The 16,796-nt window shown below is 45.8% G+C and overlaps 1 protein-coding gene across 2 annotated transcripts in view; it reads right to left on the minus strand.

Moving 5' to 3' along the window:
- The window catches only part of SAMD11 (sterile alpha motif domain containing 11), a 333,961-nt gene that overhangs the window by 237,539 nt on the left and 79,626 nt on the right, over window positions 1-16,796 (minus strand). For both annotated transcript variants that reach the window (XM_081201459.1, XM_081201457.1), the window contains exon 3: window positions 14,960-15,006. The gene's annotated coding sequence lies outside the window, so the exon portion shown is untranslated. The remainder of the gene's footprint in view (window positions 1-14,959; window positions 15,007-16,796) is intronic.

The following is a 16,796-nucleotide window of genomic DNA, read 5'->3' on the forward strand; positions in this document are numbered from 1 at the left end:
CCCTGGATGAGTGTAAGGCACTTTCCTATATTCCTATTCAGGTAAGGGCTGCAGTTTAGGGGAAGATCACCTGTTTTGTATGCTGAAGGCCCCAGGTTCAAACCCTCGCAACTTCAGTTACAGTTGGGAATGTCCTCTGCCAGTCGGTATAGATAACTCTGAGCTAAATGAGCAAGCAAAGAAGAGGCTCTACCACTGAGCTTTGGCCTTTCCTAGGAAGCTGCCATACTGAGTCAGACGACTGGTCCATCTAGCTCAATACTGTCTCCACTGACTGGCGGTGGCTCTCTAGGGTTTTAGACAGGGGTCTTCCCCTGTCCTTCCAGGAGATGCTGGGGGTTAAACCTGGGACCTTTTGCATGCAAAGCAGGTGCTCCACCACTGGGCTAAGCCCCCACTTGGATGACTCACCACTGAAGGTGTGAACCACCCCCGCAGCAGATATGTTGTCTGATATGCAGGTTGCCTGGTGTATGACCTTTAATGGCAGTTTCAGATAAACAGGTCTTGACTCAGATAATGTCGGGCACTTCCAGACTGTTGTTATTTTTGGGTGGGATGCAGCCATATACCAGCAAATTCAGGTTGCACAATTACAGTCGATTTGGAGCTCTTGCTCAACAAACCTGCAAGTCCCCACCCTGCCCCTGATCATAGCTGTCAACTTTTCCCTTTTCTTGCGAGGAATCCTATTCGGAATAAGGGAATTTCCCTTAAAAAATGGGAAACGTTGACAGCTATGGTCCTGATGCAGATCAGGATTCTATGCGCTAGCAGTTTACAATTTTAAAAGCCATTAATGTCATTGCTAATTGCGTGAAATAGCACTACATCTAGCCTGGCCCTCAAGTCTTCATTTCTGTAAGTTATTGTCACTAATATGTGCATTCATATGCATGTTTCACCTTAGAATATACAGTTTTATACACATATTACTTGGCTAGGGAATTGTGTTGCACAATTTGGAAAACAGAATTTCCAAGGATGGCTGTTGTTTCTCATATTGTTTCAGAAAGTGTGAACAGAGAGGCATTATTTAAATGCAGGGAGACCCACTATTTTGTGCATTTTATAATTTTATAAGTTATGTGACTTCGCAGCTCCGTTTATCTTCTTTTTTTACAGCCTGTGGTGTTTTGTGACTTTGTATTGTGACTTTGTTCTTATTTCAATTGATTATAGCCTAGTAATGATTTGTTGTATATTGTGAATGATTTACTGTTTATTTATTATTTGCTGATTTTGAGAGTTGATTTTATCGTGTGATATTTATTTTTCAAATGGATTACAGAGTATGACTTAGACTGGTTTCTTTATTTTAGTAGTCATGTTTTCCACCATGCCTCATTTGCATCTTTCTCATTTTGTCATTTCAATGGCATATACAGCAATGTAGAATGGTGGGTTACAAATAAAATGTAATCTGAACTGAATCGAATTTATCCCACATCTCTACCGTTCAGCCACTATAGGACTAAACGATGGTTTAGCGTCACATCCAAATATGGCCAGTGTATGCACAGGTACATCACCTTTGCCTTTGTAGCTTTCCTCCATTGTTATTGGCAAGTGACTATGTCCAGGGCAATAGCATGGCTTGAACCTGGTTGCCTAGACCAGTGTTTCCCAACCTTTTTTGGGCAAAGGCACACTTGTTTGATGAAAAAAATCTCGAGGCACACCACCATTACAGCCCCGTGACGTCAGCGCGCAGCGTCGCGCCGGGAGGGACGCACGAAAGTGTAAGTTTCTATTTACAGTGTGCTCTCCCAAAGACCTTAGCCGTGTAGGTATATGGCCACGAAAAGTAACAGTTGCATTAGCAGTCAGGTTACATTATTTTGACAAGCAGCCGAAGAAGTGAATCTTCCACAAAGCGGCCTGTAGAGGGATGTGTGCGTGTTTTGTTGCTGCAAAGATCAGGACACCCCCACTCCCCGCAAAAGTACTTGGTATTAGGCGCATTTTCATCGAGCTTTTCCTTGCAATGCACAACAAGAGGAGTGATGTAAAAGCGGGTTGGGGCCCGTGTCGGACTCGGGTTCACACGTTAAGTGTTGGCCACCCTGCCAGCACTTTGGATCGGCAAAAAATAACACGGGTTTTATTATTATTATTATTGCGCCTGCATTGACGTCAGCTCATGTCTGGGCGCTGGTGCGCGCAGGGCCGCGCTATCGACTGACCGCCGCGGAGCTGATAAGGGCGGGTTTTGTTGCAATTCCTCGGGTAGAGGAGGAGGAGGCCGGTCGGTGAGACGGCGAGCTCAGCACGTCGGGGAGCTCCGTAACTCGAGCCGAGCAGTCCAGCCGCAGCCAGAACTCACACGGCGAGCTCGGCTGGGTCCTAGCGCCTCCCGGGTTCCCAGCCGTGTAAATTGCTGCGGGAATTGCATCACGAGTGAGGGGGGAGGGAGGGGAGAGGAAGCACCCGGAGCTGCTGCAAAAAAGCATATCGTTTCATCAGAAAGAAGGAAACTCCATATAATAAACTGCAGGAGGGCTTAAGGCCGGACTGACTCACCCGAGGCGCTCGCCGCCGCCGCCCCGCCTCTCGCCGCCCGACTCGCCTGCCTCCCTCCCACGGAGGTAGGCTGGTGTGCCGTGGGAGGGAGGCAGGCGAGTCGGGCGGCGAGCACACGCGGGGCGGCGAGCGAGCTCCCTCCCACATCCCATCGCCGCTCGCTTCGGCCGGCCTACTGGGCTGTCGCAGGCGGAAGGCCTGCGCATGCGCGAGGTTTTCGCGCCTTCCTCCAGTAGGCCGGCCGAAGCGAGCGGCGATGGGATGTGGGAGCTCGCTCGCTCGCCGCCCCGCGTGTGCTCGCCGCCCCGCCTCTCGCCGCCCGACTCGCCCGTCTCCCTCCCACAGAACACAAGGCAACGTTCGGCGGCACTAGTGTGCCGCGGAACACCGGTTGGGAAACACTGGCCTAGACTAGCCATTTATAGACAGGTGACCTCCAGATGTTTTGGACTCCCATCCAAAGGGTGACCTAGATTTCTTGATTCCCCTGCTTGTTGCTGTTAAAGGATCACGCAGATTGAACGGGAGATAGACACCTGTTTCTTCAACCACTGTTCATTGCCATTTACTAAGAACTTGAACCTAAGTGTGTTTATTTCCTCCTCCCTCTCAATCCATTTTGAGTTGCGTCTTTTTAGACTGTAAGCCTGAGAGCAGGGATTGCCCCTTTTTTTATTTAAATGATGTGTAAGCCACTCTGAGAGCCTTATTTGGCTCAATAGCAGGATGAAAAATTCTTTAAATAAATAAGCAGTCAATAGTGATGAAGGGGATGTCCAGAGGAAGCCTACTGTCAAGTTTCAAGGGCAGGGGAAAGGTCATTGCTCAGTGGTCAGGTTTTAGCTTTGCATGCAGAAGGTACTTGGTTCAGTTCCTGGCATATCCAGGTAGGGCTGAAGAGATATTGGTCTAAAATCCTGCCTGTCAGTGTAAGCAGTACTGAGCTAGATAGACCAATGGTCTGACTCTGTATAAGGCAGCTTCCTATGCCTTATGGGAAGGGCCACAGCTCAGTGGCAGAGCATCTGCTTTGCATTCAGATGGCACCACATTCAATCCCAGGCATTTCCGAGAATGCCCCCTGCCCAAAAACCCTGGACAGCCCCTGCCGGTTCGAGTAGACAACACAGAGTTAGATGGACCATTGATTCTGACTCAAGAGAAAGCAACTCCCTGTGTCCCTAACAGGCCAGCACTACTTGCTGAACGCAGCCCACCAACCTATGAATTGTAGCTGCATTGTGTCTGACAACCCTCCTGCTGGTTCTGTTGCCTGTGTGGTTAAGACTGCAAAATCGGGGAGGTTTACTGAGTCCCAGCGGTGGTGGGCTGCATTCTGTTTGGTTGGTCAGAGGTCCTGCTGGCCCCTTTCAGAGGCATCTGTTGCCTGCTATTCAGGCCAAAACACAGGACCATCAACCAGACCTTGGCTGAGATCCAGCCAGGAAAGTCCTTGCTGGAAAAATATTCCTCCCTACTTTCCTGAAAGGCCAGGGAAAACAATTGGGGGTTGGGCGGGGGGAGGAAGGTCTGCTTGTCAGCCAAGAGGGTCCTGAAAAGAAAGCTAGGGGAAAGGGGCCCCCTCTGCTCCATAATCCCCATTACATCCAGAGATGCTAAAAAACAAAAAAAACCTGGAGCCTCCTGTCTAAATGAATACATTAGCTGCCCCCACCCGGCGAACCCGGTGATGCTTCACAGCGGAAAATGACTGGCAGCTGAAAGCCCCGGGGGGGGGGGGGGGAGGGAGAAAAAGAGGCCACCATGCACAAAAGCCCTTAATTAGGAAACTGAAAGTGGTGGTGGCGGCAGCAGCAACAGCGGGGAAAGTGGGGTGGGGTGGCGGGGGAGGGGAGAGAGAGGCCAGCCCTGATTGTGGGGGTCAACACTCCTTGAGTGGCTCTCTGAAGCACCAGCAATGAAGTGACCTCCCTAATCATGCGCTCCAGGATAAATTTGTGGTGGAGGGAAGGAAGGATGGCCCCCCCTCCACCATATGTGCAAGCACAGCTCAACTCCCCCCCCCCCATGTCTCTGCTCTGTTTATCAAGCTTGACTATTTTTATTCCCCCCCCCCCAAGCAGCAGTCGATGATTAATCAACATGACCACTAAGACATTAATGATGCAAGGAAAAGAAGAGGAGCGACAGAAGGCCCCCCCCCTCAAGTGACAAGGATTTGGGAAGCAGGGAGGGAATCATCTCCAGGAAGGGGTTTATATGTGGATGCCATGCCGTGGATTTGTTAGGGGAAGCAGAAAGGGAGACACTTTAAGGTTCTAGTGCTGGGTGGGGGGCTTTATGAGCCCAAGGGCCACATTTGCTTCTGGGAAACCTTCCAGGGGCCACATGCTGGTGGTGGGCGAGGCCAGATACAAAACTGGGCAGGGCAAGTAATGTGTATTTTACCTTGGCTAGCTTTCACACTTACACACACACACACACACACACACACACACACACACACAAAAGCACATCTGTGTCTGTGCAGAAAATAGTCTCCTGAACAAAGGTAATATTTACATGAATCTCCTTGGCCACTTTTGCCTTTGGCCCTGCCCACCTCTGACCTAGTAAATGTGGAAAATCTATCTCAAACAACAACCAAGAATGAAGGAAAAGCTGAGTGTGGGAAGACAGATAGATATAGATACCTGCTCCCTGGCAAAATACCCTCCCGGCACGTCTATGCTCAACTCTTAACAGCAAAATCACTCAGATCCATTGCCAAACATTGTGCCACAAATTAGTTCAGATTCATTGGAGGTCTCTGGAGCGCTGACTAGTTACAGCCCATGGGATAATAGAATCATAGAATTGTAGAGTTGGAAGGGATACTGAGGGTCATCTAGTCCAACCCACTGCAATGCAATAATCTTTAAAAGATAGTACATGACAAATGGCCATTCAACCTCTGCTTAAAAACATCCAGGGCAGGAGAGTCTACCACCTCTTGTGGGAGACCATTCCATTGTCGAACAGGCTCCTACTGTCAGAAAGCATTTCTTGATGTTTAGTCGGAATCTCCTTTCTTGTAACTTGATGCCATTGGTTCAGATCCTAGCCTCCAGAGCAGGAGAAAACAAGTTTGCGCCATCTTTCCATGTGACAGCCCTTTAGATATTTGACCAAGGCAGATGGGCTATGACTTCCCTTGATCGAGACACTATACTTATGTCAAAATAAAAAAAATCCTTCCAGTAGCACCTTAAAGACCAACTAAGTTAGTTCTTGGTATGAGCTTTCGTGTGCATGCACACTTCTTCACTATCTGAAGAAGTGTGCATGCACACGAAAGCTCATACCAAGAACTACCGTAAATTTCGCTCCAAAACACGCACTTTTTTGCTCCGAGAAAGTAAGGGAAAATGCCTGTGCGTGTTAAGGAGCGAATGCACGGATCAGAGCCATGGCTGCCGTCAGTCAGGCAAAGCGGGAGCCACTTACACGCTCTACGAGGCTCTCACTTTGCTTTCTTTAAAGCGACCTGGAGCCAGGAAGGAGGGAGGGAAGGAAGGAGAGCCATAGCAGCAAAGCCAGCAGCAGCCGCTTACACGGGAGGAGGGAAAGGTCTGCGCGCTCTCTAAACAGAGAAATGAGGCTGCAGAGAGACGGCAGGAAAGATAAAATTTAAGCAACCAGCAGCAAAATAAAACCAACCTCGAGCTCTGAGCCAGTGAAAACCAGGAAGTAAAAAAAAAGGCTGGGGAGGGCATGAGGGAGAGGGGGAAACTTGCAAATCCCCCGCTTCTCAGCTGATCGGCTGGGATGGAGCAGCTTGTTTTCAGGCAGGATAGATTTGAGCATTGTCTGGGTCCTAGTGCCCCTACCGCTTTTTTGTGCTCGATTCTATTGCTGCTGGTGGCTGCTTATCATTCAGGCTGCAAGGAGGAGCACTTTTACACAGCTAATGGCGAATCCCCTGCAACCCAAGTCCTCCTCACTTGCTCAAATCTATTCCGCCTCAAAACAAGGAGCGGAAGGAAAAGGCTGCAAACTGTTAAATGGGGAAAAAAACCAGGCACAGGGCAAATACCTTAAGTATACCTTTAAAGCAACAGTGCTCTTTCCCTCCCTCCTCCCCGCGGAAAAGCTCCTTGTCCCTTGAGTTCTTTTCCTTCCCTCCCCACTTAAAACGTGGTTACAAAGCACGGATCCACATGGATCCTCAGAATTTTTGCATTGGGCTACCCCAAAGTCACTGTCAGATCACATGTCTGTGGCCACAGCATGAACCATAAAAATCATACATCCACTGTTTCATTTAGAATATTTTTTCCTCGTTTTCCTCCTCTAAAAACTACATGCGTGTTATGGTCAGGTGCGTGTTATAGAGCGAAAAATACGGTAACTTAGTTGGTCTTTAAGGTGCTACTGGAAGGAATTTTTTTATTTTGACTATGGCAGACCAACACGGCTACCTATCTACTACTATACTTATGTCAACGCAGCCTTAATAGCATTAGCTTTACTGCTGCTTGTTAGTAGTAATACCCCCTTGGAGCTGAACCATGACAGGGCCTTCTTACTGGTGGCTCCTTGCCTTCCAAACAAGGTATGGCTGTCTCCCTTATAATAATCAGAGGAATTTACCGTATTTTTCCGTGTAAAAGACTAGGTTTCCCCCCTTTAAAATAATGTCAAAATTTTGGGGGCATCTTATACACGGATACATCTCCCCCCATTTTTTAAAATTGGAGTCCCCCAAAATAGGGGGCGTCTTATACACGGGGGCGTCTTATAGACGGAAAAATACTGTAATAACATCCCTTTTCACCTAGGCATGCGACAACTAAAATGTGCTATTCGCAGCAACTCTGAAATTATAAGCTGTCAGCGTAATGTTATGTGACTGTTTCAAAATGTTTTGAGATTTTTTATGGGTTTTCGACATTATGCTGAATTCGGCCAGTTGCTAGAGGTTTGTATCCAACCAAGTTCTACTTATAGAGTAGACCCACTAAAATTAATGAACCTAGTTAGCCGTGCTTATGAGTTTCAATGGGTAGGGCTGGCAATGGATACAACCCTAGGTTTTTAAATGTTCTAAACTGTTTTAAATATGGCTTTATTTTATTTTTTACTGTATTGTTCCGCTATGAAGAAAGTTTGCAGCATTTAGGACTTTTGAGTCTATAGAGAAAAGTCATGGAGAAAGTGGATGAAGAAAATATTTTCTCCCTCTCTCATAACACTAGAACTCGTATGCATCCAATGAAACTGAATGTTAGAAGATTCAGGGCAGATAAAAGGAAGTACTTCTTCAAATAGTGCACAGTTAAACTATGGAACTCACTGCCACAGGAAGCAATGATGGCCACCTATGTGGATGGCTTTAAAAAAGGACTGGACAAATTCATAGGGGATAATGCTATTGATAGCTACTAGCCATGATGGTTATGCTCTGCCTCCACACTCAGGCAGTAATGCTTCTGAATACCACTTGCTGGAAACCACAGGAGGGGATTGGGCTCTTGTGCTCAGATCCTGCTTGATGGTTTCCCAGAGGCATCTGTTGGTGGATGCTGGACAAGATGGGCTATGCCCTGATTCAGCAGGCTCGTCTTCCTGTTCTTATGTTATTGTTTTGCCACTTTGTTGTTTTGCTGACCTGAGGTCCTTTGAGAGGAAAGACGGGACAGAAATCTGAAATAATACTAATAGTAATCAGAAAGGGGAGTGGAAAGCTGCAGAGGATTTCTCTGGAGAACTGAAAAGCAAGCTTCCCCTGGGATGCTGCACATCCACGCAGGCTGAGTTCTGCCACCCGCCCCTCCACTCGTAAAAGCCTCAATTAACTCTGCATTAATTATTCAATCAGAACAATGTGTCTCCGGGTCCCACGCAGCCCAGATTCAGTTACCAATGCTCCTTGGGAGAAAACTTGGCTAAGCTCACAGCTCAGGACATAAATATTGTACTTCCATGAGCTTTGGAGTTGCTGGTTTGGAATTCCTTATTTCCTCAAATCTGTCCCTCCTCCTTCTGTAATCATTGTCTTTAGCAGTTTTAATTAATGTATCTCCAGCCTTTGTTCAGAACAAAACACAGCAGTGCAGGGACGAGGCAGTGGGGTCTATCTGGGCTGTATCCAGTGCTACTTCTACCCAGCATAGACCCATTGAAATGAATTAACATGACCATTTTAGGTCCATTAGTTTCAGTGGGTTTACTCTGAATAGGACTTGCATCTGCACTATACACTTAAAGCAGTATCAGACCACTAAAATAGTCAAGCTTCACCCAAATAATCATGGGAACTGTAGTTCCACTGCACAAATGAGAACCATTTGCTGGACCTCCTATGGAAGAAGCATGCAGTACTCCAGAACTACAGTGCATCTATTTCATAGAATCATAGAGTTGGAATAGACCACAAGGGCCACCGAGTCCAACCCCCTGCCAAGCAGGAAACACCATCAGAGCACTCCTGACATATGGTTGTCAAGCCTCTGCTTAAAGACCTCCAAAGTAGGAGACTCCACCACACTCCTTGGCAGCAAATTCCACTGTCGAACAGCTCTTACTGTCAGGAAGTTCTTCCTAATGTTTAGGTGGAATCTTCTTTCTTGTAGTTTGGATCCATTGCTCCGTGTCCGCTTCTCTGGAGCAGCAGAAAACAACCTTTCTCCCTCCTCTATGTGACTTCCTTTTATATGTTTGAACATGGCTATCATATCATATTTCCCAACTTTGACCTATTAGCAAAGCCTTCAAGGTCCCCTCCAGTTTGTTTTGGGATGTTGGGGATGTATTCTGCAACATGTCATTGGTGCGTGCAATAATGGTGCATTAGTGATGGATTATTACTGGACAATCCACAGATCGTTCAACTTTCTTAGTCATTCTACAATGCTTTCCAAATGTTATCACGTTATTGTCATCTGGAAGGGCACTCTTGCACTATCATAGAACAAAAGTGAGACAGCCCTCTCTCCCTCGGGATGTTTGCGGTATGAAAAGTTACCAAAATTTCAGCAGGAAGTTACAGGACGTGCACTGATTAGAAACAAACCAGTATGGATGCCCCAAAATTTTTGCAGGCACGAAACAGTACTGAAAGCAAGATTGCATGTAAACCATTCTGTGGTCTCTTGATGAAGGGTGGTATATAAATTTAATAAATAATAATACCATCTTTAGCATAAATCATAATGAGTGCACCATAAAATGGATGTCTGGAAAGGCCCCACAATGCAAGGAAGTCACTGAGCCACAGGAAGCAATAGAAACCAGAAAGTCACTCTCTACCAGGTTTGGTGAGAAACCTTGCTTTTAAAAAATAAAATGAAATAAAATCTCCAAATATCAACTTCAAGACCACTGGGCAATTTCACACATACATGTTTTCCTCTTGACAATTGCAACAACGAACTGTAACTTACATGTGTGAATGGAACCTTCACAGATATTACACTGACCCACCCAAAAATCTTTCACCATTACCAGAGGTGTCGGAGAATTCTGACAAAGAGAGAAACAGGAGTGGAAATCACCAATATTCGCTCATTCGTCCCACATCCAAAACGGAAACAAATCTGGTGAATGCGATCAGCATTTGCTACTGTTGTTGCTTTCATTCCTCAAAGGATATGTAATTGATTATGTTTTCCTCCCTTTGGCATTATGTTTTCTTTATATGGCTATGAATGGGGTGAAGCAACTTAACAACACAATTTATGTAATAATGTAAAATTCTGCCACGGCGGACACAGAGACAAATAATGTGGGGGGGGGGGTTGGTGGAAGACAAACTGCAGTAGAACAGAAACGGTGCTGAATGTCATGACTAGAGGGCAAGATGGAAAATGATGCTTCCTTATATCCCTAACCATCACGGCGTGGGGTGGGGGATGGGCAGGTGCAGCCAGACAAGATGCATAAACAGGTAAAGGAGAAAACAGCTGTATGGTCCTGTTCACAGAAAACATAGTCCTGTATGTCTCTCATTCCTACATACACACATCGTTGTATCTGCCTTTAACTGCACAACTGCCACTGGCACACAACTGGACCTGCTTCCCTCACAAAGGTGATCACACCCCCTCCATCAACCTGCATATAGCTTCCCATGAGGAAATCCATGGTAGCCATCTCTTGGCAAACTAGGACTTGCAAAAAATCGAAACAAACCAAGGTTGAGTAGTGGCTGCAGCGGCAGCAGCCGTGGCTGGCGGAATAAACAAACCAGCATATTTATACCACAGGAGCCCTTTCCATGTTGCTCTTTCTTTCCCCTTCCAAAATGCTTCAGGGCAACAAGCGAGGGAGAGAAGAGTTGTAAATATTTCATTCCTTTCCCTTCTCTCGCGCCCCCCCCCTTTGGCAGCAAAACACCCAAAGTCTGCACTTCATGGAGTTGGGGAAGAGGGAGGAGAAGGGAGGAGGAGGGTGTAAAAATGCAGCCTGCCTGCATCAGCCATCAGGGAGCATCACACTCAAGCAGACGGGTTTTGCGATCTTCAGGTGCAAGGTTATCTGCTAGGGTCTGCTCTCTGGGGGCCAGTGAGGTGCTCAGACCTTGCACAGGGGCATGAGGGAGAGAGGCCTCCAGAGCCAGCCTCGGATGTCTGGGGGCATCCGTGATATGGGCAGAGGGCATTCAGGGCATGCCCAAAGGTGAGGAGGAAAGACAACGCAGGCCAGCCTCTCACTCCGCCTCGTTGGCTCTTGGGCTTGCTGTGCAAACAAAGCAGGGGAAGCAAACAGAATTTGTTTTTGTTTCTCACATTGGGAAGGAGGAGCAGGCCAGAGTCAAACACCCTCCAATATAATTCATTTATAATAATAATAATAATAATAATAATAATAATAATAATAATAATAATAATTTATTATTTGTACCCCGCCCATCTGGCTGGGTTTCCCCAGCCACTCTGGGCGGCTTCCATAGAAACCAAAAAACACTAAAATATCATACATTAAAAACTTCCCTGAACAGGGCTGCCTTAAGATGTCTTCTGAATGTCAGGTAGTTGTTTATCATTTTGACATCTGATGGGAGGGCGTTCCACAGGGCGGGCGCCACTACCGAAAAGGCCCTCTGCCTGGTTCCCTGTAGCTTTGCTTCTCGCAATGAGGGAACCGCCAGAAGGCCCTCGGCGCTGGACCTCAGCGTCCGGGCAGAATGATGGGGGTGGAGACGCTCCTTCAGTGTGTCTTAGTGTCAGACTAGGATGTGCGAAACAAGGCTTCAAATCACCATTGGCCATGAAGGCCAATGGGTGTAACCTTGGGCGAGGTACTGTCTCTCTACCAAACTTCCCTCACAGGCTTGATGTGAGGACAAAATGGAAAGAGGGGGAAATCATGTGCATCTCCTTGAGCTCCTTGGAGGAAAGAAGAGGTGTAAATGCAATAAATTATAGCCTGTTTTCTATCAGAAGATCTCAAAGCAGTATGCAAGTGTCCATCTGTCTATCTATGTTACAATAAAAACCATGTAAAATTATTTACATAACAGAATGCAAAAACAATATCCATATCCATAATCAATACGCATGTAAATAAAATCAGAGAGCGGTAGCTTGGCAGGGGGTTGGACTCGATGGCCCTTGTGGTCTCTTCCAACTCTATGATTCTATGATTCTATGATTCTACATTATAAACAGTCCTGCTTGCCACTCATTTCACACCACTGCATACATTTGCTACCTCAAGCAATTTTTTTCTATTTACTAACCACTCAAAAACAAACCCACTCACACTCAACAATATTACAACTCACATGCAAAGGATCACCACCAAGGAGACTCAAGTAAGATGCTCTTCCCATTTTGGAAGCACTAATGGGCTCATGCCCCACACCCACCAGACCATGTAATAATCCTCTCCCACCTCTCATCTGAGGAACAGAGGCTGTTATTTACCTTATCTGTTTCTGCCAGCATCTAAAAGCTGTTCTTTAAAACTGTTTCTCCAAACTTCTGACCACTGGCATGTCCTTAAACAAAAGAAGTTTAGGTTGGATGTCACAGTTGGAGGTGAAAGAGTAAGAACCCACCTTCAGAAGAGCCTATCAGCCTGGAGCTCCTGAGTGAGTCCCCATCCTGAGTATACAATTTGATTTGGAAAGGTGAGATCTGAGACTCATCCAAAGAAGCAACGGGCAGCCTCCTCTGAGGACAGGTATCATATTTTTTGCTCTATAAGACTCACTTTTTCCCTCCTAAAAAGTAAGGGGGAATGTGTGTGCGTCTTATGGAGCGAATGCAGGCTGCGCAGCTATCCCAGAAACCAGAACAGCAAGAGGGATCGCTGCTTTCGCTGCGCAGCGATCCCTCTTGCTGTTCTGGCTTCTGATATTCAGAATATATTTTTTTTCTTGTTTTCCTCCTCCAAAAACTAGGTGCGTCTTGAGGTCTGGTGCGTCTTATAGAGCGAAAAATACGGTAACTCTGTAGCATCCCAACAATAGATGTGATTGCCCGATCCAAATCCAAAAGTGATGCAGCACATGGTTTTGAAATTCATGGTGTTGTGTGTTTTTTTACCAGAACCACACTCAAATAAATTCAGCTGATTGGGAGAATCAGGCCAAGGTGCTATGCGACAGCACCTAACAGCAGGAACTTAATCCCCATAAAGGGGCTGCTCAGACAGACAAGTGAAAAAGACATCACTGCTGCAGTTAGTATGGGAATGAACCAGGGTGTGCATGTGATGCCCTTTTTCTTTCTTTTTTTTAGGTCGTTCCCAAGACTTGCAAACGAAAACAACAGAGGAAAATATCTCAGCTAGGGGCTCCTTTGAAGTTTCCACCACATGCTGAAGGGACAGCCCACTTTTCAGTTTAAATTTTTAAAGTTAAAACTTAAAAAACAGCTAGCGGCTGCAGGGGAGACTTCAAAGGAAGGCCAGGCTCTGTGCATACGGCGCTCTTGGATCCTAGCCACAGAGGACAAATGCAGATTTAATTCAGGAGCCTTCCCAAGTATCCTCCCGCAAGCTGGCTGCAGGGTAAGAAATTATGGTGGCCCGGGAAAAGGACAAAAAAAGTCAGGCAGGCCTTCCGATAAAATGAAGCATATTATAGGAAGCGAGAGAGTTGAGGAGGAGGACTCCTGCATGAAAAGGAACAGGTACAAATGCTGGTTTCGGCTCCCACCCTCCAGCCTCCCTGCTCAGAGCAATTTCCATCCTGAAATTAGTAAGTGCTTTGCTATGCCGTTTAGCTCGCCTACGTTTTCACCTCTCACTTGGTTAACTCGGAGGAGCGTCATTAACTTTGGCTAGAGAAGCCAAGCGGTGACTGCGGCTGATGGAAGTTGCAATCCAAAACACCTGGAGGCCACCAAACTGGCAAAGGCTGGGATGGAGAATCAGCCACCAAAGTTGCTTCAGTCAGAAATAAAATGAGACTTCCATTTCTTTTAAAATGTTCTCATCCAATGACAATCATAACACAATCAAATACCTAGGCTGCGTACACACAATAGATTCCGGAATCAATGAAGGCTGCTTTCCCCCCCACCCCTGCATAGGCTACACACCACCTAGATCTATTGCATATATTTTGCCCCTGAAAAGCGCTTTTTGAGACACTGGTTTCATTCCTAAAATAAAAGCTCATTGCAGACTGATCCCACATTACTCTGAAGTGTATCCATTTGGAAACAGATGTAGGTAGTTGTGGTATTATTATTATTATTATTATTATTATTTGGCAGGGGGTGTAACTACACCTGCCCAATGACATTGTGGGTGGGTCAAAGCCATATCGCTATCACCACTTCCTTCTTCTTGGCTAACCTACCAAGTAACCAGACCCACCCCTGTGGGCAAGAGGATCTAGAACTCATCTAAACTGGAAGCAGCATGTTATATTTAATTATTTCATAAAAATTATGCACGGCTTGATTGAAACACACACACACCTCAAAGTGGTTTACTAAAAACAACAACAAGGAAATCAAAGGGAAAATGACACCCATACTTTAAAACATGCAAAAGTTAAATCTGATTTAAATTACTTCAGCTTCTGAAGTATCTCGGCAGGCGTGTTTAAACAAGAATGTTTTTCACAGGCGCCAAAAATAATAGAGTGTGTGTGTCTGCTTGATATCAATAGGCAGGGAGTTCCAAAGGGTAGATACTGCCACACTAAATGATTGCGTTCTCACAAATGCTCAATGGGTATTATGTGGCACTTGTAGTAGCTGAGGATGAATGATTCTGGATTGAGGAAAAGTACATGTTTGTGCTACAAATGGGTTGGTGTGTATGCACCCTTACTAAGGAGTCAGCCCAACTGGACTCATTGCGGCTTGCCTCTGAGTAAGTGGGTTCAGGACGGCAGCTGGCAGACTGCTGCGGTTGTTCTTTGTTGCTTAAACATGAGCAGCAAATTTTCAGAACCGATAAATAAATGTGTTTATATTGAAGAGCTGCAAAAAATGCACAAAAAATAGAGGATCAAAGATCTCGTTTTAATTACCTTTCTTCCTGTAACAACACCGATCACTCACTGATGGAATGTCATCACTGCAAAAAGAAAAAGAACAATTCCAAAAATATCAAGCCCAGGATATACAGAGTATGCAAACAAAATGGGTACAGATAAATATTAGCATTAATATTATTTATTCAACATTGTTCACATTGAACAGAACAAGGCATCCCTTGCTATAGCTTTTCAGAAGTGGCTCCATATTTCTGGAGCAGTCACCTGAAGAAAGAACACCTTGTGCTGCTAGTTTTATTCCATTTTATTTCCATGGGTGTTGTTGTTGTTGGGTTTTTTTGTATATGTTATTATTTTAGTCTGTAAACTTGTAAATTGCCCAGAGAACTTTTGAGAAGGTCCATAGCTCAATGGTAGAGAACCTGCTTTGCCTACAAAATGTCCCTGGTTCGATCTCTGGCATCTCCAGATAAGACTGGGGAAGATTCCTGGCTTTAAACCCTGCAGAGCAGCTGCCAGTCAGTGCAGACAATACTGAACTAGATGGACCAATTGTGTGACTCAATATAAAGCTATTTCCTATGTTCCTGTGTCTTAAAGGGAGGGCTGTAGCTCAGGGGCAGAGCATCTGCCTTGCATCCAGAATGTCCCAGGTTTAATCCTGGACATATCCAGGCAGGGCTAGGAAAGTTCCTCTGCCTGAAACACTGCAGACCTGCTGCCAGTCAGTGTAGACGTTGAGCTAGATAGCCTGATGGTCTGACTCAGTATCAAGGATGGCCAGCCCGTGAGGCAGGCTAAGTCAGCTGCCCTTGTACCTCATGTATTGGAAGCCCAAGAGGTAGAGTGTGGCATCATGAGAACAGGCCTTTTTAGTGGTGGCACTCTGCTTATGAAATGCTCTTCTTAGAGAGACTCACCTGGTGCCATCTTTATCTAGTTTTAGGCACCACACAAAAAAATCCTTTAACAATCCACAAGTCTTAATAAAAAAAGAGCAGTCAATCACACAGAGAGACATCAGGTAACCTCCTTTCTGGATGATGTTTCTAGCTCTGAAGAGTCTTTGGTCTAGAGATGGGGATGCTCTCACTGGACCACAACTCCCATCATCTCTGACCATTGGGCCTGTAGGCTAGGACTGGTGGGAGTTAGGAGTCTAACAGTGGGGCGGGGGGGCTTCAGACTTCCCAGCCCTGGTGAGCATAGAAGCCTGTTGTTAGCTTGCGCAGTGGTGGTAAAAGACCCATTTCCTTCTCTGCTGACTAGATGAGACAGTCAAAACTCCATGGGCCTGCAGCGATGGTCATTGATTTAATTAGAAGCTGTGATCTTCAGCACATCCGAAAAATCGGCTACGAATGATCAAAGGATATTAGCTTTTGGGAGTCCCTAGCAAGCAGCATTATCACCTTCAGAGCCATCAAAGGAAATCTAACATCATCAAAGGTGGTTGGGGTGAAATCACCAATAAACCCACAAAAATATTTTATACAATTGCTCTTATTTTTATTTTATTTTAAAAAGTTTTTATTCCATGCAGGGCTTACTGTCAGTCACACCCCTGAAATTTGTGATCAGCACATCCTCTGATGTTTGAAAAAGGAACCTGTTTTATACCAGGATTGGTATTTCATAGAACTGCAAAGCTGGAAGGGATCACAAGGGTCATCTATTCCAACCCTCTGCAATGCAAGAATCTTTTGTCCAACATGGAGCTCATGCATTACCAATTGAGCTATCCAACCTGCCAACTGACCCAGTACCATCTGCTCTTCCTGGCAATGGCTCCCCAGGAGATCAGGCAGAGATAAGGTCTTACCCATAGGAACATAGAAAGCTGTCTTACAGAGTCATACCATTGGTCCAT

The sequence above is a fragment of the Podarcis bocagei genome (genome assembly GCF_964188305.1).
Source record: "Podarcis bocagei genome assembly, chromosome: 7".
In the NCBI taxonomy this organism is placed as follows: Eukaryota; Metazoa; Chordata; class Lepidosauria; order Squamata; family Lacertidae; genus Podarcis; species Podarcis bocagei.